Genomic DNA, 23202 nt, shown 5'->3' with positions numbered 1-23202 from the left:
CCACTGAAAGCCCTGCTTTCCTTTCTTCCCCACATTGAGCATGGCCTGGAGGCATGAGATACAGCCACCTACTGAAGCTATGTGGGTTTGCATCTGTTCGGTGCCTGGATTGGGGCACCACCTGGAAACTCATTGTATGCCGACTTCAGTGCCACACTGGAAGAAAGGCAGGAAACACAGGAACTTCTATAAAATAAATGGCAGGGCTTGGTCCATGGGCATAGGATGCAGCCACATGCTGAAGATAAGCAAGTCTGGGTTCAGCCAGCCCTTGGCTGGAAGACTATCTGGAAGCACCTTGGTACCCCACATTGAGTTCCATGATGGAAGGAAGGTGGGATCTAACTGTGCTAAATTAACCTGCCCACTGAGAGGCTGCACCACAGTGAAAGTGTAGGTGACTTGGAGAAGAGGCGTTTACAAATAGTTTGCACAAGACTCCACATACAGTCAGACCGCACTCTGCCCTCCCACCCTTCGATTGCTGCACACAGCTTCAAATAATCAAGTTACTTTAGAAATGTCATCTAACATGCTTTTGTCATTGCGTCCATTGTATATTGCTTTCAAAAAGAGCATGGAAAAATATTGTAGGGTTTTGATTGTGGTGCACACTTTGGGTAAATCCCTTCTCTCTCTCTCTTTCTCCTTGAACGTTATGGATCCGTCCGTCCGTCTCCCACACTGGAAAAGATGCTTTGTGTTCTTCGCATCATCATCATGCCTTTCTCTGGACCATAAGTGTTCCAGCTGTGCTCTCTTTGTGAGAAAGTGGCCCAAAACCTTAGTGAATCATAACTTTATGTAATGCTTGCGTCACTTTCCTAGGGCATTCAGCATATAACTTCCACCAAAAAGAAGCAAAATGAGCTGCTGTTTTATGTCCCCTTTAAAGCCACCGCAATAGAAAGTGGAAGCTACAAGCAGCTCGGTCATTAAAGAGGCCTTTAGAAAAGTTGCAGAGGCCAGATGATTAGCACAAAAGTTTAAAAGGCACCCTTTCCCCTCCTTGGCTTTTTCATTTTCAAGTATGCACCTGTAGTTATTTCTTTCAGCCAAGCAATCCGACTGGTATTCATATTTGATTTCCTGTTTAGGCGATGGGGGGAAAGAAAACCCTGCTAAGGAGATCTAATATTCCCTATTTTTATCTAATCTTAAAATATGAAAGGGGCCAGCTGCTTCTGAAAGGCAATGTACACAGGTAAAGGTAGGTGAACAAGGCTTGCATGTAAGAAATATTTTAATGTCAGGTAGTTACCAATCCTATTTATCTCCAAGTCAATGTTGGGAAGGAAATTCAAAAGAAAATGGCCTTTTGAAAATTCTCAACCCTGGGTAGTATATTGGAAAGTTGAGTGAAATGATTTTATAATTTTTTTCCCCTGGGGGGAGGAGAATTTCCTCGGCTGTTTACTGGGAGTGGAGCTCAGGCTCACTATGAAGAAGAAGAAGAGTTTGGATTTGATGTCCGCTTTATCACTACCCGAAGGAGTCTCAAAGCGGCTAACATTCTCCTTTCCCTTCCTCCCCCACAACAAACACTCTGTGAGGTGAGTGGGGCTGAGAGACTTCAAAGAAGTGTGACTAGCCCAAGGTCACCCAGCAGCTGCATGTGGAGGAGCGGAGACGCGAACCCGGTTCCCCAGATTACGAGTCTATCGCTCTTAACCACTACACCACACTGGCTCTCCTATAAGTTAGGAGTGCGTAACTTGTCACCCTTCTCATTTTGATAAAAACCCTTTACATTCTTTATGCTGGCTGGGACAGATGGGAGTTGGTGTCTAACAGTGTTTGAAGGGTCACAGTTTCCTCACCCATGCTATAAGTAGTGGTAGTAGTATAGTATCTTTCACTCCCCACCCTGAGAGTTCTCTGCTTTTTTGCTACTGCTCCAAATGGTGGCAAAAGCAAATGCACTGACAGCCAGGCCACCATTTTGCATTGTCCTAAATGCCTTCAACTTTGCCTCATTCTGGGGCACTTTGGGGGTGGGGAATGGCCGCCCCCACAAAATAAATGGTGAATATTTGGAGAAAATTATGCAACAGGGTCTTCCTTTTTTTAGGGGAGTGAGAAAGAAAAAGAAAACCAAAGGATTATCTCTGAAAAACAATTATTCTGTGAACTTATAGCATTAACCTCGACATCTTTTAATCAACACAATAATGCAGGCAGAAGGTGAGAAATGGATCTCAGAGATAACCTTTCTAAATATAAAAAAGGAACATTTAAAATAAAGCTTATATTTCTATTTCTTCTAGTGCTACTGCTACTTACAATAATATGGAATATATCATAGCCAAAGTTAAACATTTTAAAGTCCTGTTCATTTAAACGTGACTGGATCATGACCACATATTATTAATAAAGATGACATTAAAGGTTATGTACGGAAACTGGGAGGCGTGTCTATACCCCTGCTTCTTTACCATGTACCCAGGATTTTCCACTTGTCAGAGTGCGATCCAGCTTTTACAGGGGGAATATTTGATTGCTTGACATCTTCAGGGTTTTAGCCAGAATGGCTCTCTGGAGATCAAGTGGTTCACTTTCATATTATGGTTAGAATTCTCAGGCATACTAAGGAAACATGAAAAGGATGAATCAATTTACTGTATGGGATACATTTACCACCCTCCACACTTTTAGTGTTTGGGCCATAATGGTGGCTGGTACCCATTGGGGTTGGTGGGCCAGAAGGCAGGGAGCCTGATAATAGGTGGAGTCAGAGCCAATGGCAGGCAGAGCCACCTAATTCCAGAAGAAGCTGAAATCTAAGGCTGCCCCCTCAACTAGCAGCAAGGAAGAAGGCTGGCAGGTGAGGGCTAGCTGAGGGGGGCAGGCAGACTGAGGTTGGGGCGGGCGGTGCCCTATGTGCCCTAACAGACCAGCCTGCATTGGCTTTGGGCACTTGCTTGCACCTGGAGAACAACCCCTCAAAACACAGAAACAGTTTCTTCGTTCCATTAAAGAATTGGCTGACTGCAAAGCTAAACATTGCCTTGAGAGTTCCTTAAGTGAATATGGCAGAAGATCAAAATCACTGACTATCTAGACACAAAGCTCACCTCACTGCTACTCTGCAGCACTGGCAACTGCCAAGATGGCAGCAGCACTAGTACAAATCTATTGGGCCTAGCATCTAGACCCTGAGTGAAAGAGTTTATTGATAAACCAGCATTTCCAATGGCAGCAGCCATGGTGCTGTATAGTTGGAAGCTGTGATTCATAATCCGACTGTGGGACACAAATGTAGAATGAATACAGCTGCACATGATGTACATATTCTCCTTTTTAGCATCATCTATGTCAGTGGTTGCCAACCTTTTTGGACCAGTGGGCACATTTTGAATTGAAGTGCATCACTAAGGATTTGTTTTATACATTACTTTTTTATGTAGCAGCACCTAAGTTATGGAACTACCATGGGCACCATCCCTGGGAAATCTGGCAAGCCTTTATTTAGGAGAACCTTTTATAACTCGTTTTAATCTGGATGGGCTGGCATGATTTTAAAGAAGACTCTTTAACTGAGGTATTTTATGTTTTTTAATTGTGATTTTATTGTTGCTTTATTGGTTTTTTTTAAAATTATGTGATGCTGCATCGTTTTAAGTATTTGCAAGCCACCTGTACAAATATGTAACATAAAGGAACACATTTATGGAAAATTCAGGGTGCGTAGAATCTCTTCCCTTGATTTCCCCATGCTCCTACAGAATATTTGAATTAATTCCTTTCGATAATATTAGCACAATGTTTGCAATGAAAGTGGCCAATGCCCACAAAAACTATTGTTGAGCCAGATTCTTGTGTTTCACATGAGCCAATAGCAAAGGTTTGTAGGACAATGATAATCTTGATCAGTAATATACTCTGGAAATAAAAACAAATTCAGCTGGTTTGGATGTGGCAAATGTTACAGCACCGAAAAGATTAAATCACTATATGATCTGATTGATTGAAATCAATATTACTTTGTCCAGAATTAATATAGCTCTATTCACAGCAAGATGGTTCAGCCACAGTGTATGTATACAAAATAATTACAGATGTTTAGTGTGTGTGTATGATAAAACAATTAAAAAGTCAGTTTCTTTACTTCTAGACTAGATGCACAAAGAGGGATACAGTGGCTGTACCTCTTATTGGAGACTAGTTTAGTAGATTACATCCCTCATGTTGTGCATTTACTGTGTGTACTCTCACTGTGTTCCATCTCCAACAGCTAAAGAAACATAGCTAGAACGCTATTGACTGGAAAGGCAGTAGTGAAGTATAGACATGTGGTGGTAGGCTCACCAACGTGGTATGCCACTGCTTATGTCAAGACCACGCCTCTTAAGAAAGATGAAAGAATAGCACTAAGGTGATCTACAGCTGCAGAGTTTGCATCACTGTTTCATTCTTTCAGCGACGCAGACTTATAAAAAATATTGGGGGGGCCCGGGAAAGCTCATGAATAATAAATAAGCTCATGAATATGCAAATAAAGTGGCGCCGCCTCCTCGTGAGCGAATAGGGGAGAGCGTGCTGCGCCTATTAATCAGCTCCAAAGGAAATTGGGTGGAGCTTTTGCTCGGGAGGGAGGGCAGGAGGCATGCAGCCCGCCCCCCCTGTGCATTTTGGGCTGGGGGAGGGGCGGCGATGGCGCTCTGCTGGAGGGGCGCCGGAGATTATTGGGGGGGCGGAGCCCCCCCAAACGAATTTTTGAGGGGGCTCGGGCCCCCTCAAGCCCCATGGAGTCGGCGCCTATGCATTCTTTACCCCCCAAAACAGTTGATTTTTTCTTGTGGACCAGAACTGTGGAGGCAACCATGAGGAAACCATAGAAGGGAAGTGATTTGATGGTGACATCATGTAAATGTTGCATAAAATTATATGTATGATAGTGCATGGGTATTGCTGTTACGCCTATAGGCAGGTATCAGATCAAAAGTTTAAAAACACAGGAGACTTTCTGGAGCAAGTGTCTGAAATAAATTACCCCCAGTATGTTCTGTATAGCTCTGTACTATTAAGGCCAATCAGCTGTTGCTGTTAATAAAATAATAATAATCAGTGCTTTTTCTTTCTTATTCTAGAAAAAGGGTGCTGGTCTCACCTATAAATTGTTACAGCAAGTGCCACACTGTTAACATTTGGGAGGGAAAAGGTGTGGGTACTGTGTACCTTGAATACCCGCGGAATTCAGCACTGATGATGATGATGATGATGATACCTTTATAACGGGGATGCCTAGGAGCCTGTGTTTAATTATATTAGCACATTTATACGAAATGTGCATCCATTATTAAAACAGTCATACATATAAATAAAAACAGACCTTGGAGGCTACGTTTTGGGCGTATGTTTGCAAGCACGTGCGTCCACCTATTTCTGCCAAGGTGAGCTGGCCTTGCGCCACTATTTTCAATCCACCCTCGGCTGGCCACCGTTCGCCTTGAAGGCGTGCGAGCAATTGGGCTGCGCGCGAACCTGAGCATCTCTGGAGCGGGTAGGGCGCCTCCCGTCAAGCCTCGGGCAGCGGGGTGTCAGCTCTTTCCCTCCCATCTCCGGGCTTGCAGAGCGCAAGGGAGATGCCGGGGCGAAAGAAGGCAAGCCTTTGGAGCGTTGCTGCTGCTGCTGCTTTGGCTGCTGCTGGAGGTCCGGTTTGCAGCCGGCCCCTTCCGAGGAAGCTCGCTGCTGCCCCCGGCGGAGAGCGCAAGGCGCGCAGCTCGGGCGAGCGGGCAGCTCCTCGGGAATGCTGGGAATGTTGAGTCAGGGACTGGCGAGGCAGGGAGTCGGGCTGGCGGCTGGCTGAAGGGAGCCTGGGCGCGAGGGGCAGGAGGAAAGCGGCGGCTGCGGCGGCGGCTGAGGGAACTACGGGAGCCTCTCCCGACTGCAGCAGGTCCCTCCTCCTCCTCCTCCTCTCGCCTCGTACCTGTCCCCCCGGCTCCTCTCGCCGCGCCGCCTCTCTCCCCGCTGCAATGGGCTGTCGGCGAGGCAGGATGCTGTGAGATCCATGTGAGGCGGACGCGAGAGAGACGGATGCAATGATTGGAAAGGTGAGGAGCTCCAGCGCGGATATGGCCGTGGTGGATTTGGGTGCATCCATTTGGACGCACACGAATTGTGCCTCGGGCGTTTCAAAGCATCGAAGGGTCGGCAAGGGCGGGCTGGGGGGGGGGGAATGAGAGAGTCCAAGGTGGGGGGAGGCTTTCCTTGGAAAGACAAGAGCCTTGCTCTGTGATAAACGCCGGGTGATACATTTGCCCGAGCTGGCATCTCGCTCCCGCGGAAGCACCGACGCTTGCAATTTCTCCTAGAAAACAGCCATGCAGTTGCCAGGGCGGGTTTGTGTGTGTGAGAGAGCGAGATCCATGGAGAATTACTATCCTGTCCAACGCCGCCTTTGCACGGGCTTGGTAAGACTCGGAAACGGCGGGCTTTGGAATAAGAGTTGACATACGTTGTGCATAGCTTTGGGGGTTTTTTTTATAAAACAAATGTTAAGGGGAAGAGGCTTCCTTCTTCCCCAGCAAGCCCCCTCGCCCCGCCTCGCACTTGCAAGGAGGAGGATTCCCAGGAAGAAGCGAGGATATTATATTAGCAGTTATATAATGAACCGAGGCAATACGGACCTTTGTATATTTTAGTATGCTCTGGGGTTGAAAGATTATTTGGGGCGGCTGTAAGATCAGGATACCTAATGTGTAACCTGCACAGATTTGAATGGCACGCATGTCTTGCCTTAGTGTGTGTGTGTGTGTGTGTGTGTATGTATCTATATCTATATCTGTAGCGCAAATATCTGTAGTAATAATGTGGAGGAGCACCCCTCCCCGTTTTATTAGTGTGTGATTGATTTCTAGGCGGCTACCTGCTAAGCCTAGGATGGATGGAGGGGGATCTACTCCCTTAGCTGCGAATTTCCGTTTTGATAGACAAGCCGCAGGGCCACTTGCATTGGCAGGAACGGGCTCCTGGCTGTGAGCTCAGCCAATCGGTGCGGCTGGGGGGGAGGGCAAGTCCTCTTGTCAGGGTTAGTTTCCTGCTTGGCTTTTTAAATCAGTGGTCTCACTTAAGCGTTTGTTTGGTGTCTTCCCCTCCCTCCCCTTTTCTCCACCGCAGTGAAAGAAAGGGGGGAGGATTCCCCCTGCCTCTCCCCACTCGGTCACCGTTGACTCTCCTGCCCTTTATGATTCAGAGGGTGATGGAGACGCACCTTCCGTGAAAGATCATTTTTGGCAGTGCCCTTCCTCTTTTGGAGGGGTGGAAAGGGTGATGGAGAGACTTATTCTGCATTCCACAAAAGAAGCAAGTGTGGCAAAGATTTAACACCCACTGGTTTGCTCTTCTTTATCTTCCTAAGGAGCAGATAGTCTCTCCCTTCGCACCCCCAGGTTCTCTAGGTCCTTAGTTCTCAACTTTTTGAGACCCACCTTTAACTGAATCATTCATTTAGGGACCCATTTCTTCTTTTTCTTTTACCGCATATTTGTTTGATGGTAGTGCTTCTGTTGGTGACACACCTTAAATCAGCCTGCGACCAGGTAATGGGCCCTTACTGACACCAGGTCAAGACCAGTGCTTTCTTTTTTGCTCTCTCTAGTAGTTAAATGGAACGACCTCAGGTAACCTAATCCCCAGTTCTCTTCTCTCCCAGCCGCTCTGGGTCCTGTGCTGTCTGAAGGGAGAATGCCCCTGGCTAACACAGAGTTCAGCCCACAGAAGAGCTGCTACCACACAAGGGGTTAATTATTTCCATTGAAAGATAACACTCTTTGGTCTCACAAGAAGGACTTGCCAGTGGCTGAGAGAAGGTCCAGCCAATTTCTTTGTGCCGTTTCACTTGTGCTATTCCTTCATTTGGTAGTAAAGCGTTTTCTCGGTTCTCATTCATCCACATACAGAGAAAGATGCATCTAGCAATGGTCTTGATGTTATATTCATACACTTACCTTTATAGTATAGGTCACATCTGTCAAAATATGCAACAATACCTTGGCCTTTGGCCCATCCCGTTTTAAAGATGCACAATGCCAGAAACTGACCTGGATACATTTAGACACTGTCATCTTTCCACTCCTGAAAATGTTCAGATGGATTTTATACTTGCAGACAGAGAGCACACATATACAGTGGTACCTTGGGTTACAGACGCTTCAGGTTACAGACGCTTCAGGTTACAGACTCCGCTAACCCAGAAATAGTACCTTGGGTTAAGAACTTTGCTTCAGGATGAGAACAGAAATTGCACTGCGGCGGCAGCTGGAGGCCCAATTAGCTAAAATGGTACCTCAGGTTAAGAACAGTTTCTGGTTAAGAACGGACCTCCAGAACGAATTAAGTTCTTAACCCGAGGTACCACTGTACACACTTTTGTACAGCTTGTGCTTTCTAAATGAATGTGGTGGTGATGCTTTTGGAACTATTCTGTAATCTAACAAATGCACCATGATATTTCCTACACACGCCACATCCAAATTCTACCGCTAAGAGGGCTTTCATACACATTACCCTGGAGTTCATAGTCTAAAAAGTAGGGTGCATTTTTTAGCAAGTTGTTGCAGATGCCTAAAAAATCCTGCAATTTCTTGTTGATAGGAAAATCCAATATATGCACAAACACTCATCTCAAACAGAACATGATTAATAGTTGTTGTTTCCCCAGTGTCCTTCTCTTTGTTTCTGTAGCGATATCTCCCTTAACAGAGCAACCGTAGAGTCATATAGTCTTTATTTGATTCATCAATGTATTTATCTTTTCCTCTCCAAAGTCAAAAGTATTCTTTTCTGGCAGTTTTGCATCTATACTACTGGATTGTCCTCATCGTTGGCTGTCTCTCCCCCCTACTGTTACTTTCCTCTCCAATATGTTCAAAAAGACTTTCTAATCAAATCTTTCTTTTATTTCACCATGATTGTATTAATGTTCTTAAATCTCTATATTGGCTTTCTCATATATATTCCAGTTTTTAAAAACGTCTAGCCACTGACTACACTTCCCCTAAGATCCTTTCTTGCATCTACTAGTTTATTAAAACTCCTCCCCTGTCTGCCTTCTTCTACTCCAGTCTCATGCTATACTCAGAAATAACTTTGCCATCTTTTACAAATTATCCCTCTTCAAGTAGCTCCACAACTTCACATTAGCATAGCTTTTCTGGTATCACCCATAGCCTTTCCTTACCTTTCCCCCTATAGCCATTAGCTGCATTTGTTATCTTTCTTCATTATTGCATCCTGATCCCACTGTTAATTCTACATCCTCTCTTAAATGATTTGTGTGAATACAAAATATTTGCCTTTGGGTGTACACATTCAATAACATGTCATGCTTTACATACAGCAGTGAAAATAGGATACTTAACAGTAATTTCCACCTGTAGTTCTTGGGGCTTAAAGAACAAGATATTTATGGAAATTGTGTGTGTGTGTATGTGTAAAGATTGTGTATGTGAAAATAGAATTTGAGGTGAATATTTATGTGGTATAAGTGTACACATGGATACATTAAAAGATACAAAGGACTTAGAATTAATGAGGAGTCATAATATATTACAGTGGAACATGCAGCGGTTGTATATATATTACAAATCACTGGATCATTAGATTTTTGTAAAATAAAATAGAGAGAATGGTTTGTACTCTCTGGATCATTAGATTTAATTGTTTTTAAAATGTGAATGTCTGTAAAACACAAATATTTCAGTGGAAACATAATTGTAAGGGGGGAAAAACCCCTCTTAGGATAATCTGAGATGCGTATCTTAGTACTTGTGAGTTTACCAATGGGATACCAGCATGCCAGATTTGATTAGCTAAGTTTTCTCTTTGTGCATATGGTGGAGTTTGATAGGTTATGTTAAAAATAAAGTAAAAGGTAGGATCCATAGTTTCGTTCAGGGCTTGCAGATTGTGGTTAACGAAATTCAGCCTTCAAGGCTGGGAGATAAAAATGCAGGTATTCACACAAGGAACAGCAAAGAGAAATAATCTTCTCTCAAAATCTCAAGAAGTGACAATGGCACAATGACTAGATGCCCTATAAGCTGCATTGGAAAAATTACCTTCTGTTGCTGCAAAGATCAGCTGAATCCCAAGTAATTCAAAAAGAAGTGTGTTCTCTCCACATTTTGAAACTGTCAGCTATGTAACAGCTGATGAATCTGTTAGGAATAGCATTACAGTGGTTCTAGGGATGGGTTCACACAAATATGTTTCTATTAACCTTGTTGTTTTCTTGTCCTTGTGCAACATGCTGTTTGAGCTTTGGAATGCTTAACCTTTTAGCAGTAGAGACATATTTCTTCTTGTCTTGATTACTGCAGGATTTGTTTTGCTTATTAATGCATTTTGGCTATCTTTTTTATTTTTAATGTAGTTAAATACACCAAAGTTAACTTTTCTGGGGCTAGCAAAATGTAAAAAGAAAAGAAAGAACAGGCAGAAATGTTACACACGCACACACAGAGTATAGGGTTGCAACATTGGCTGATATGTTCCGACTTAGAGAAGATGCAGGGTGATATTCAATGGAGATCCCATTGTGTCTGCTGGCACAGTTTTAGATAATTTAATTTGTGAAAATTAATTGAACTTAAGCATTTTAAAAAGCATTTCTAAAGGTGGAGGAAAAGTGATGGAGGTGAAAGGATTTGTGAAATTTTTGTTGTCTGATCATTTGCTCACAACAGAGAACATTGAAGTAGGATTACTGTCTCTTCCTCTCTCTGAAGCACTGATTTTAATGATTAAGAACCAAGAAATTAAGTACAAATTGGAACAAGACATGATGTTTGGTGCAACACACAATACTACCAGCAGGGCTTAAGAAGATGAATGCTTGTGAATTCAAAATTGCTGTATCCTCTCAGTAATTTATCTTAGCAGGTACTTTATCTGCATGTGACTTATAGTGGTGGTTTTGTGTGGCGGGATGCTATAAATGGAGAGAATTTGTTGTCACAGTGCTGAGTCACTGAAGAAGACAGTAGTTTGCTTGACACTGCTGACCGGTGGAGATGCCATCCATTAATTTCAGTATTATCAAACTGTGTTCTTGGTTTGAGTGAGACATAGTTTGCTGCCTGGGGTGGAATAGTAAATGGTGCTCCTATTTCCCAAGTCAGTGTGCATATTACTCCAGGCTAACCAAGTTAATGTTGGTGCAACACAAAATCTCACAAGTGCCTCTCCCTGGAAGTAAACTTACAATTAAAATTCATTAAATACCTAACTATTGGTTGCCCTTTCATGACATCTAAAATCAACAGCTTGAGGCAGCTGTCTGACTGTGCTCAAACTGCATGTGACCAGGGTTAATGTTCTTGCAACTAGACCAAAATGTCAATTTCTGAATGCCAGGTTTTGCTAGTTCTCAGGTCTGGGAGGTGGGGAGGCAGCCTGCCCTGGCAGAGTTCCACTTCTCTGGAAGGAGCAGGTACACTGTTCAGTTGTGCTACTGGTTTCAGCACAGAAACTGGAGTCTCATGTGGCCTCAGTGGCTAGGCGTGCTTTGTCTTCAGCTATGGCTGGTTCACCAGCTATGGCCTCTTTTGGATAGAAATGACTCAACCACTGTACTTCATGCTTTGGTAACTTCCAGACTGGATTGTTGCAATGCATTCTACATGGGGCTGCCCTTGAAGATGATTTGGAAGCTTTGATTGGGAGAAAATGCACTGACCAAATTTATGGCTAGGGTTCCATTTTGATCTCACATAAGCTGTTTTAAAACAGCTGCATTGGTTGCCAGCTTGTTTCCAGGATTAATTCAAAGTGTTCATGTTAAAGTCCTAAATAGCTTAGGTCCCAAATTCTGAAAGACAATTTCCTTCCCTAGAAGAAGAAGAGTTTGGATTTGATATCCCGCCTTTCACTCCCTTTAAGGAGTCTCAAAGCGGCTAACATTCTCCTTTCCCTTCCTCCCCCACAACAAACACTCTGTGAGGTGAGTGGGACTGAGAGACTTCAGAGAAGTGTGACTAGCCCAAGGTCACCCAGCAGCTGCATGTGGAGGAGCGGAGACGCGAACCCGGTTCCCCAGATTACGAGACTACCGCTCTTAACCACTACACCACACTGGCTCTCAAGACTGGCCCTAAAGACCCTCTCAGGTGTTAAGATTGACAGATTGACACATTATGTTTGAGATGGAGTCCTAAGAGTTTTACCTTAGTTAAAGCCGCTGGGAGAGATCATCAGGGGGTTTGGACTGGGTGTCCATCAATATGCAGATGATACCCAGCTCTACCTCTCTTTCAAATCAGAACCAGTGAAGGCGGTGAAGGTCCTGTGTGAGTGCCTGGAGGCAGTTGGAGGATGGATGGCGGCTAATGGATTGAGGTTGAATCCTGACAAGACAGAAGTACTGTTTTTGGGGGACAGGGGGCGGGCTGGTGTGGAGGACTCCCTGGTCCTGAATAGGGTAACTGTGCCCCTGAAGGACCAGGTGCGCAGCCTGGGAGTCATTTTGGACTCACAGCTGTCCATGGAGGCGCAGGTCAATTCTGTGTCCAGGGCAGCTGTCTACCAACTCCACCTGGTATGCAGGCTGAGACCCTACCTGCCCGCAGACTGTCTCGCCAGAGTGGTGCATGCTCTGGTTATCTCCCGCTTGGACTACTGCAATGCGCTCTACGTGGGGCTACCTTTGAAGGTGACTCGGAAACTACAACTAATCCAGAATGCGGCAGCTAGACTGGTGACTGGGGGCGGCCGCCGAGACCACATAACACCGGTCTTGAAAGACCTACATTGGCTCCCAGTACGTTTCCGAGCACAATTCAAAGTGCTGGTGTTGACCTTTAAAGCCCTAAACGGCCTCGGCCCAGTATACCTGAAGGAGCGTCTCCACCCCCATCGTTCTGCCCGGATGCTGAGGTCCGGCGCCGAGGGCCTTCTGGTGGTTCCCTCATTGCGAGAAGCAAAGCTACAGGGAACCAGGCAGAGGGCCTTCTCGGTAGTGGTGCCTGCCCTGTGGAACGCCCTCCCATCAGATGTCAAAGCGATAAATAACTACCTGACATTCAGAAGACATCTTAAGGCAGCCCTGTTCAGGGAAGTTTTTAATCTGTGATATTTTAGTGTATTTTTGGTTTCTATGGAAGCCGCCCAGAGTGGCTGGGGAAACCCAGCCAGGTGGGCGGGGTACAAATAATAAATAATAATAATAATAATAATAATAATAATAATAATAATTACCTTGGAAGCCGTCTGAAAAGGTTGAGGGCAGGGTGATGTTGCTAAGAAAAGTGTTATTCAGTACGAAAGCCAAGATACATCTTGGCTCCAGAAACACTGAGCAGTTTCCACATTATGTTTCACAAACAGAGCATAAGTATCAGTGATGGATTTTCAAGTGGACAACACACTGGCTTGTTTTACCTTCCCACCTGCCAAACATCTGGGTTTTTTACAGTTTCTTTACTTTACTTGCTGCATAACTTTCATCACAGATTTGTTTTTATCTGTCTCCCTCTCTTCTTCATTCTGTAATAATGCCTTTACTTGTTTGCTAAAGCTACCCTCCTTTCCTCCTCTTACTTTCATCGGTATGGCCATGAAACGCTTAATTAGGGGATTGTGGATTTCTCCAGCTCTGCTAAGTGCCACCATGACCTAAGAGTTATTTGGTTAAGAAAGTCTATCTGCTTCTCTTTTTATCAACTGGTTTGTTGGGTGGGGAAATAGCACTTCCTTGATAACAATCTATTATCTATTTATCACTGCTTTTGATAAAAGAGGGATAGAAGTCTGTCTTCTGTATCCCAAAATGTCTGATTTCATCTTTATTGGCCTAATTTGCTGATTATTTTTTCAGTAGTGACAGCAGCAGATGAAGTTTGAAAAAGTAGATCATGCAGGTTCAAGAAAAGCATCAGTTGGATTTGTGATAGTGAATGAAACTGATTTGAAAAGGAGTACCGTAATTTATTCCCCTTAACCATACCCAGTGAGGCTAGATGAATTCTTATACTTTATATGGCATGGATTTGGAGCCTGTGGCCTTGTTGGACTGCAACTCTTATCATCCCTGTCCATTGGCCATTCTGGCTGGGGCTGATGGGAGTGGAAGTCCAACAACACCTAGAGGCCTTCAGCTTTCCCTTCCCCTTTCTATGGTCTGTTTTACTTTCGTTGGCTGATGCTGGAGGCCACTTCATGGCAAATTTCACCATGTCCTGTATAAAGCTGGTTGTGTGTATGGGGGTGGCAGCAGCTCTTTACCATGCCTGAGCATTTCTCCCATGCCATAGCAGACCTAGGTGGAAGTTTGCAGTGCCACAGATAAAATAGCTGAGTTCTCTTGTGGGTCACTGCACATGAATGACTTAACCATGAGGGACAGCTTAACTGTCATGTGAAATAACATGTGAACAGACCATATATCATTTGTTCAAAAAGAAAGAAAGAAAGAAAGAAAGAAAGAAAGAAAGAAAGAAAGAAAAGAAAGACTATAGGAAGAGTGAAAGTAAGTCCGATACGTCAGTATTCAAAAGCAGCATATTGAGCCAGAATACCAGTATATTTCTATGAAAAGCAGCATCTATTTCCTCCCAGCACTTTCCCCCCTACTTTATACTGTGGTTTGTTATGCACTTTGTTACATTTCTCACTTAAGGGTGGATTTTAAAATCCTTTAATGAGGAACAGTGTTTTATTACCTCCATTTTAAATGCACCTATAAAGTCTTGGGTTGATTTAGGCATTGGAAGATCTATTGCTATATGTACTGTTCCATTGGTCTTCAGCTGATGAGCCCACATTTAGTTGTGATTGTACCTCAGGTGATTCCACTTCAGGTTATAACCTCCTTTCTAGTTTTCTGGTGCTGCTGTTTTGGGCAAACAAACAAACAAATCAATAAGAGAAGCTGAAAAATGGGAGAGAGAGTAGGGTGTAAGGAGACAGAGAAATGTAAAAGAAGATGAACACATTCAACAACAAATTAAAAGTGAGTCCCATCCTGCAGGTAATATCCTGGCTCTTTAGTTTGCTGATCACTGTGCTGTTCTATATATTATTTTGCTTTAGAGTAGAATGCCTATTCTAAGCAACTTAATTGTTGTTGTTGTTTAATCGTTAAGGTTGGTTAAAGCTTGAAGTCACATCTGATATCACAAGTGAGAATCTCACTTTATGTGTAAAAGAATTAAGTTCTGAGTCTTGGTGCCATGCAAAGTCTGGAAAGAACTTAATTTAAGTAGACCTCTGGTTTTTATATACTTGATGTTTTAATTTGATAGCCATAAGCAAATCAGCAACAATAGTGATAATTAATACCAATATATCCATTTGTTTTTCCTGCATCTTGGGGACAGTCGGGTGTTTGCAGTGTTAGTCCTGCTCAGAGTAGACCCATTGGGATTAATAGCCATTACTAGTACTCTGCTGTCCGTGTTACATCAAATGACCCAAGCTGTTGTAACTGTTGAAATTTACTGAAAATCCTATAAGAATTCTGTAAATGCCACCTACTTTTCAGCTGCACACAAATGAATGCTGACAGTCACATTTAGATGACTGTCAGCATCTATTGATGTATTTCTCACTTTTAGGCTTTCGCAAAATGTGTCTGGGATTATCAGGGTTCACATGTAAATTACTGGTTTTGGTGAGCTTTGACATTCTCCTGTAAAATATTCTGGGTCATATCTGGAGTTACTTTTACTCACAGTAGGCCGACTGAAATTAGTGGGCATGACCAGCTTAGGTCTAGTAATTATGAGTCTAACTTAGTTTGATGCAATCCACTGCCTATCTTATTTCGGTATGTATATGTTCCTGTTTTGTACCAAATAGCGGAGCTAATCATCCAATATACCCAGCTGACTGGTACCATAGATGGCACCCAGTGAAATGCCATCACACATGTAAAGAAAGAAAGAACCCGCCCACATAATGTGCTTCAGTTTGTCCACAGTTGGATAACATGATCTTTTATACTGGATTTTCTTCCAAATCGTAGTTTAGCTTTAAAAGGCAAATGTTGGCACTACTGTAAATTGAATTTTGAATATGTGTTTGCTTCTGGGCATGTACCAGCTTTTTTTTTGCGTGTGTTATATGCACAGTTTTTCCCAACACTGAAGCAAGTGGAGAAGACCTCACTTGCCTTAAGCTCCATGTGTACATTTTGGAACTTCCATATGCACATGGGAGCTCCTAGATTGTGGCTTTGCTAAATGCGCACAAATAGCCAAATTTAATACAGTGTTGACGTATTACTTTCTAAGTGTATTACCATTTAGAAGTGTTTGATGATTAAGCAATATATAAATATATCTGATAAAAAGAATAAACAATTATACTTTGGCCCGACACTGTTAGGCTGCTTGTTGGGGCTGATGTTTTCTTGTAAGCCTGTCATTGCTTCATGGTGGTTTGGTTTTGCACTGAGGCAACTGCTGACCGGCATCCCAGTAGCTGCATCTTCTCTCTGTCCCTGCACACCACCATTAAGCTGTTAGGTTGGAATTCAATGTTACACGAGAACCACGCCATAGGTGATAATGCAGGGACAGCATGGCGACAGATGGATAGGTAGAGACCGAACTGTAATGTCTGTTTTGTAGAACATCACCTTTAGTAATAGTGTCTGCTTTCAGCAGTTTGAGGAGTACACTGACTGATGATTTACTGGATTATCAGCAGTGCTTCCTGCACCACCAGGGTTCCTTGGGGGCTCCAGTCCAGAGCTGAGAGCCATTCATTTTCTAAGTCTTGATGAGAAAGCAGCTAGAGATGGTATAGCTGTGAGCAGCACTCCACGTACATACATCCTTGCCAGCAAACAACAATTGCCAGTTGAATTTTGTTTTGTAATTTTTGCATTGTTTTTGTTGACGTGTTGGATTATCACCTTGCAATTTAATTTTGTATTTTATTGTTTGCCCCATGAGTTGCCCTGAGAACGTGCGCTGATGGGCTACCCTGTAAATCTAATAATAGTGCAGTCTCATTTGCATCCGGATTGGTATATAACATTAAGCACCATTTTAACTTTAAAAGTAAATAAATAAAAATACATGCAGTTTTGTATCTATTGAGTAATCCAGAGGAATGTAGATTTGCTTAACAAAATTTGTCTAGCCTGTATGCCCCTCTCTGCTCGTATCACTGCTGTTTCCTGACTTCTGTTCACTCCCCCACTCCTGGAGTGGATGGCTCCCTCAAGCACCTGTATTGAACTTGGAGCAGCTGCTTCATTTAGCAAGGAACTAAGAAGTGACATATAACAAGGACTGCAGTAATTAAAATAAATGCATGCAAAATAACAAACAATATCAAACAGTTGTTGTAAACTGTGTCAGTTACTTCCTTGAATGAATGTCTGGAATCAGTAATGGGCAAAAACTCAAATCCATTCATGATAGCGGGGAACTTAAGGGACTGTCGAGTTGGGAGAATGTATATTCTGGGTGAGTTCACACTGCCATAATGAGCAGGTTCATGGTTGGAAAGGGGTGGGGTATATATCCTTGCGGTGTACCATTTTGAACCTGGGAATTCCTGCACCAATTGATTTTTTACTAGAATGTTTTATTTTATTTTTTTAAGAAAAGGGGAATTCAGTTTACAGAATATTACCCTGGCCAAGGTACAGTGGTACCTCGGGTTACAGACACTTCAGGTTACAGACTCTGCTAACACAGAAATATTACCTCGGGTTAAGAACTTTGCTTCAGGATGAGAACAGAAATCGCACAGTGGCAGCGTGGCGGCAGTGGGAGGCCCCATTAGCTAAAGTGGTGCTTCAAGTTAAGAACAATTTCAAGTTCAGAACGGACCTCCAGAACGAATTAAGTTCTTGACCTGAGGTACCACTGTACTCTCAATGACAGTTTTAACTGAGAATAAAGTATTAAAATGTTCAGCTCATGAGCATATGTCAACAGTGGCTGCTGGCTAGCTTCGAGTGCCTGTTCTGATAAATGCAGATGACTCTGGCACAAAATCAGTGCATAAGCTTGCAGTTGTGGTGTTTTGCATTCCAAACAGATTAAGAATTTTAGGACAAGGAAGTTTTTATTCAAATACATCATTTATTATGAGCTAGGGAAACTCCTACTCTGAGCCCATTATTTTTTAATAGGAATAGCCTTTTGGATTGGGCCAATGGCCCTTCTAGCCCAGCATCCTGTTCTCACAGTAGCCAGTCAGGTGCATGCGGGAAGCACGGAATCAGGACCAAAGTACAACAACACTCCTGCAGTTTCCAGCAACTAGTATTCAAAAGTATTAAAAGGTAAAGGGCCCCTGGACGGTTAAGTCCAGTCAAAGGCGACTATGGGGTGTGGCGCTCATCTCGCTTTTAGGCCGAGGGAGCCGGCGTTTGCCCACAGACAGCTTTCTGGGTCATGTGACCAGCATGACTAAACTGCTTCTGGTGCAATGGAACACCATGACGGAAACCAGAGCGCACGGAAACTGTTTACCTTCCCACCTCAGCGCTACCTATTTATTTACTCACACTGGTATGCTTTTGAACTGCTAGTTTGGCAGGAGCTGGAAACAGAGCAACAGGAGCTCACCCCGTCGTGGGGATTCGAACTGCTGACCTTCTGATTGGCAAGCCCAAGAGGCTCAGAGGTTTAGACCATAGCACACCCATGTCCCTTCTGAAGTATTACTGCTTCCGACTGTGGAGGCAGAACATAGCCATTCTCCACAACAAAATATCAGCAGTACCTAAAATATGCCAAGCGTTCTTCCCCTATAGCATAAAATATTTGTGTGTTTTTTCCATCTGGGAGAAAGGTTTTTTTCTTGTCGTCTGGTGGTAAGTGATTAAAGGCATCTTGGCAGAAAGTATGAAATAAGAAATTTCTGTGATGGGCTTTGTTAGTTTCAGGTCTTGAAATGGAAATGCAAAGCTGCATGCATTACACAGCTTGAGCATAATCCGCCCCTTTGTTTACATGTGTCGATGGCATGATGTGGAGGTCTCTGAGCAGATGTGACAGCTGCTAGGACCCATATCCTGTCTCCATCGCATCAGAAGCTGTATTGTACACCAATATGTCTTATTGCAACAAGAGACTCGTCCCCACCCAACAAGGGCATATAACTGCCCAGTCCCTAGTTGGACCAAGCTTACTACAGCCAGTAGGTACTCTGGCCATAGGAAGGTGAGAAGATGATGGGGAGATCTGTGTAGAGACAACCCTATGTGAGACGACCCCACAACTCATAGTGTATGTGTGTGTTGGGCAGTGAGGGAACATGATGAGGTGTTCAGTGGCCTCCTGGGTTCTGTGATTCCATATAGTTTTTTTAATGAGCATATTGCTAGTACAGTGGTACCTCGGGTTACATACGCTTCAGGTTACAGACTCCGCTAACCCAGAAATAGTACCTCGGGTTAAGAACTTTGCTTCAGGATGAGAACAGAAATTGTGCTGTGGTGGCGCAGCAGCAGCAGGAGGCCCCATTAGCTAAAGTGGTGCTTCAGGTTAAGAACAGATTCAGGTTAAGAATGGACCTCCAGAACGAATTAAGTACTTAACCCGAGGTACCACTGTATTGTATTCTGTACCAAACAGTGTTTCTTTCCACTTTATGCATCTCGGGAGGTAGCCTATGAAAGCTGATGCCACAATAAATGAAAGTGTCACTCTTTTTGCATCACCATTCTAACAGAAGCACTCGACTGTCTATATCAGCTGTTTTCTCTGTTAACAGCAAATATCCAACAATGCTGTGAATGTTGACATTTACAGGTGAATACTGACATTCCTGTAAGAATTTTGTAAGTGCCACCCACTTTTCCACTACACACAAATGAATGCTGACAATCTCATTTAGATGACTGTCAGCATCCACTGATGTATCAGTGAGTTTAAAACATTCAGAAAATGTGTCTGGAATTGCAAATGGATAATTTTTTCGGTAAATATTGACATTTTACTGTAAAATATTCTTGGCTGTATCTGGTGTCAGTTCTACTCAGAGTAGACTCATTGAAATTAATGGCCATAACTAATTTGGGTCCAACTAATGTTGGATACCTCTCTCTGCACAGAGATAGGTAGCTTTTTATTGAGGTCATGGCGGACATTGTCTGGAGTGATTTGATAAAAGTCCTCACAACTGACAATAGATTCATACTTCTATAGTTATTCCTCCATATGCCATGAGCTATCACCAGCTGCTTTTCTGGTGATTGAGATATTGTTGCCACCATCAGAACTGTGTTTTATATTCAGGGATTAAAGAAATTTAAATTTAGTCAGTGACTTAGTTGCTTACTTCTTCTATTTAGCCAGGTGTTGATAGAGAACATTTTGCTTCATGTAGGAGGCGATCTTCAGATCACAGGCCTACGTTTCTATTTATGTGGACATGAAAGCTTAACACTTTTCTCAGTTGTATGTTGAGCCATCACTTAAACAAGATGAATCCTAGGGTGAGTTAACAGTACATTAGAAGCAAGGAGCATAGACAAAAAGAGCATCCCTAGGAACTTGGATTCAGCCCAGTTTTCGATTTGATGATGAAGACACACTGTTTTAAAAAGTCTTTTGTGAAATATTCTTAGATGTTGCCCAGCCAGCCAATCTTTCTGGTAAAATAAATACACTTTTATTAGAAGCCCCCTTTATTCTGATGTGCTTTGCATTGTTGGAAAGAGAAGGCACATTACAGAACAGAAGGATTCTGCTTGAGTTTTCCTTTCTCTCTTGTTGCTTCCAGGTTCTTGGGTTCCCCCCCTGTTTTTTCTTTACTTCTTTATTTCTCACTGTGGAGTTGTAAAGATGACCAACCGCTTATGCTTGCATAAAGTTAGTTATATACAACAAATACATGTGTTTGAGAAAATCTTCAGCAAAGGACTAAGGGTTGAGTCCTTAAGAAATAATTTATAAAGTGCAACACAGTTCAATGTGTGTATGCATCTCTAGGGGCCAATGCTGGCACAGAGCTCCTGATCTCTTAATCATGGTTAAGGATTAGAAGTGGGCTGTGGGGTCATGTGCTCCTTCCCCACTTGTGATTTCCTCACTGGTATTGATCATAGTTAAGAGAGCAGTGTTAAGCATGGTTTCATGCTAACCAGGATTTCTCTCTTAACCAGGATTTGAAAGCAGCTCCAGGGCATGGTTAGCATTAAAGTTGGCATCAACAAACACTTGGGATTTGAATGTCTGATATGGAATTCAGAGAGCAATTTTCCCCTGGGTTAAGTTTGATCTTGCTATTTTTTTGGCTTTCGCGTTTAGCATTTCATTTGGCTCCCCTGCTTATCTGGCTCTGTTTTGCAAGAGCATCTTTGCACATGACATGCGCCCCTCCGCTTGTTGGCATACTGTCTTCTGCACTGTGTTATATTATGACCAGGATTGTGGATCTGTGGGGAGTGATCTGTGACTGAGATTGGATTACATTTGCTCTCTTCTAGTTCTGATTCTATAGGCTGTATAAGGCTTGCGAAGTAATAGCTTTGGTACTACTTTCTTTTCCCTGTTTTTTATCTTGCATGTTGAGCTGTCTGGTTTTCTGTAACCTACCAGTGACCACATCCGTTTCAGTCCCTTCCTCCAGTCTGTTTTCCCTTTCTTCCACTTCTGCTTTCTAGTATGTTCAAATATCTATAGTCCTTTCAGAACTGATCCTGTAGCTCATCTTATCAACCTGACTACCATTGCTTCTGTTGATTGGTCTCTCTGCTTGGTTTTGTAAATTAACATGATAATTTAACCATAAAATTACAGAAATATTGCACAATAAAAAGCTGCAGTGTTTTCTGTTCTGTTTATGACTAAAGATTGGTGTATACTGTATTAGTAACCCATGTTAATTTAGCAGTAAGAGCTATGAACATCAGTTGTATTTATTTCTAAGTAAGTGCAATTAGGATTATATCCCAACGGTGCAATCCTATACCCACTTAGGGAGTAATCCAAGCCCAAGATCTGCCAGAATGAGCAAATTTTGCTCCAGTGGATCTCTGGCTCAGGCGGCCAATTCCTGGAGCAGCTTGGCTATACCAGTTTAAACTTCCTCATCCTGGCTCAACCGGGACTAGTAGCAAGCTGAGTAGAGACTTGAATCTGATGCCAGCGTAAGCCCTGGGGGAAAAATGGTGCTCTAGAGTGGGAGGTTTCAGGAGGACTTAACACTTGATCTTAACTGCATTCAGTTCAGTCATGTGACCTTGGAATCTGGCAGAACTAATGCTGACAAAAACGGTAGTGCAAGTAAAACTCTGTTTTAAAGCCTTGCTTTCCCTCTGCCAGACTTAGGCTGGCTCAGCTGGCAGTAACCCTGCTCTTGAATGGTGTTTGGATCTGACATATTTTATATTGGCTTAATGACATTAAAGACTTTATATTGGCTTAATGACATTACGCTGGCTTCCCATGTTTAGGATTGCTTCCAAACCTGGGTGTAAGTCCATTGAATTCAATGGGTGTTACTTCTGAGTAAACATGTGTAGGATTGGGTTTGTAAAAGTTACAAAGCAGAGAGATGGAAAGTCATCATTGAAACCAATAGTTTCTTCTAAACTTAAACACCATGGAAGATTTAAACTCATGATGTCATTCTCAGTAGAGCTCAGGTGATGAGATAAAGAGGAAATCTTGAAAATAAATGAACCCTTATTTAGAAAGTGCTTTCTCTCAAAATAGACCATTTTCTGTTGGTTGAGATCTTCAGTAGAGATGTTGCTGTTAAACAAAACAGCAACAAAAAACAGCACCTTTCCCCCCCTTCCTTATTTTCTGCTCCTAATTAGGCCTGTAAACATTACTGTATGAAACACATCTTTGTTCAAAATCCAGAGGATTTAATCTAAAAGTAATCCTAAAATTCCTTAAACATTCAGTGAAAAATGCTAATAAAAAAGGAAATGTTTGCTCCGAGATTGTTGCACAGTAGATCTGATACTTCTATAAAATAAATCAACCAGATTAGAATACATTTAAAGTGAAAATAATTTATTACTATAGGAAGTACCTGCAAAATGGTCATTTGTTGTTTTTGTTTAGTCGTGTCCGACTCTTGGTGACCCCATGGATCAGAGCACACCAGGCACGCTTGTCTTCCACTGCCTCCCGCAGTTTGGTCAAACTCATGTTCGTAGCTTCCAGAACACTGTCCAACCATCTCGTCCTCTGTCGTCCCCTTCTCCTTGTGCTCTCCATCTTTCCCAACGTCAGGGTCTTTTCCAGGGAGTCTTCTCTTCTCATGAGGTGGCCATGA

At 42.9% G+C, this 23202-nt stretch overlaps 1 protein-coding gene across 10 annotated transcripts in view; it reads left to right on the top strand.

Annotated features, from left to right (window-relative positions):
- The first annotated feature begins 5761 nt into the window (after positions 1-5761).
- The window catches only part of ERC2 (ELKS/RAB6-interacting/CAST family member 2), a 527327-nt gene continuing 509886 nt past the window's right edge, over positions 5762-23202 (top strand). For all 10 annotated transcript variants that reach the window (XM_053377860.1, XM_053377861.1, XM_053377857.1 and 7 more), the window contains exon 1: positions 5762-6053. The gene's annotated coding sequence lies outside the window, so the exon portion shown is untranslated. The remainder of the gene's footprint in view (positions 6054-23202) is intronic.

Source organism: Podarcis raffonei, chromosome 2 (genome assembly GCF_027172205.1).
Source record: "Podarcis raffonei isolate rPodRaf1 chromosome 2, rPodRaf1.pri, whole genome shotgun sequence".
In the NCBI taxonomy this organism is placed as follows: Eukaryota; Metazoa; Chordata; class Lepidosauria; order Squamata; family Lacertidae; genus Podarcis; species Podarcis raffonei.
This window is presented reverse-complemented; position numbering and strand designations above follow the sequence as displayed.